The sequence below is a fragment of the Arachis duranensis genome, chromosome 8 (assembly GCF_000817695.3).
Source record: "Arachis duranensis cultivar V14167 chromosome 8, aradu.V14167.gnm2.J7QH, whole genome shotgun sequence".
NCBI classification, from domain to species: domain Eukaryota; kingdom Viridiplantae; phylum Streptophyta; class Magnoliopsida; order Fabales; family Fabaceae; genus Arachis; species Arachis duranensis.
Genome location: NC_029779.3, coordinates 16,549,856 through 16,550,694, shown reverse-complemented (window position 1 = coordinate 16,550,694; position 839 = coordinate 16,549,856).

Sequence of the window (839 nt, the reverse complement as noted above, 5' to 3'; positions counted from 1 at the left end):
TAAGGACTAAATTATCCGACTGAAATTTGAGAATTGGTTCGGGTATTCCTAAAAAAAACACCACCACTCATAAATAGTCGAAAAGATGAACAACATAGAAATATAATAATAAGGGATAGGGTGGTAGTAAATAAGTGATTTAATTACTTTGTTAGCTTATATAATTTTATCAAATTTTTAAAAGAAATATTAGATATACATTAAAATTAATTATTAAAATTTGTTATTATTTATTTATGTATAAATATATATTATTTAATTTATTTTTAATATATATTCTATATTCTAATATATATTTTATACTAGTAGTTAATTTTAGTGACTGATTTTATTATAGATACTGCGTATACTTCCCTCAAATACCTATTGAACATAATAACTACCCTATAATTTATGTAATCTTAAATATCAAAAACAGCCCCATTTATTATATTTTGGAATCCAAGTAAAAACACACTTCTAATTCGAAAATGAGATTTATCATAAAAAATTAGTCTAGCATAATTAATATATTCTTAATTGTTAATCTATGCAACGAATAAAGTTTTTATTTGTCTTAATACTATGCAACAATATTTCAATCTACCCTAACGAAATAAAAAGAACTTGCAAAAAGTTTAACATATTTTAAAATTTATTTTTAATCTACCAAGTGTATCCACATTCATAAATCCTCATTATGTCATTAGTATATTTTATGTCTACAATGCATAATAATAATAAACACAGACTTTCTAATAACAAGTAATAATAGCTAAAGTAAAATTAATTAAAATACAAATTATTTAATTGCATTAAATAAAAAATCATTATATATATAATATTATATCTTAATATAT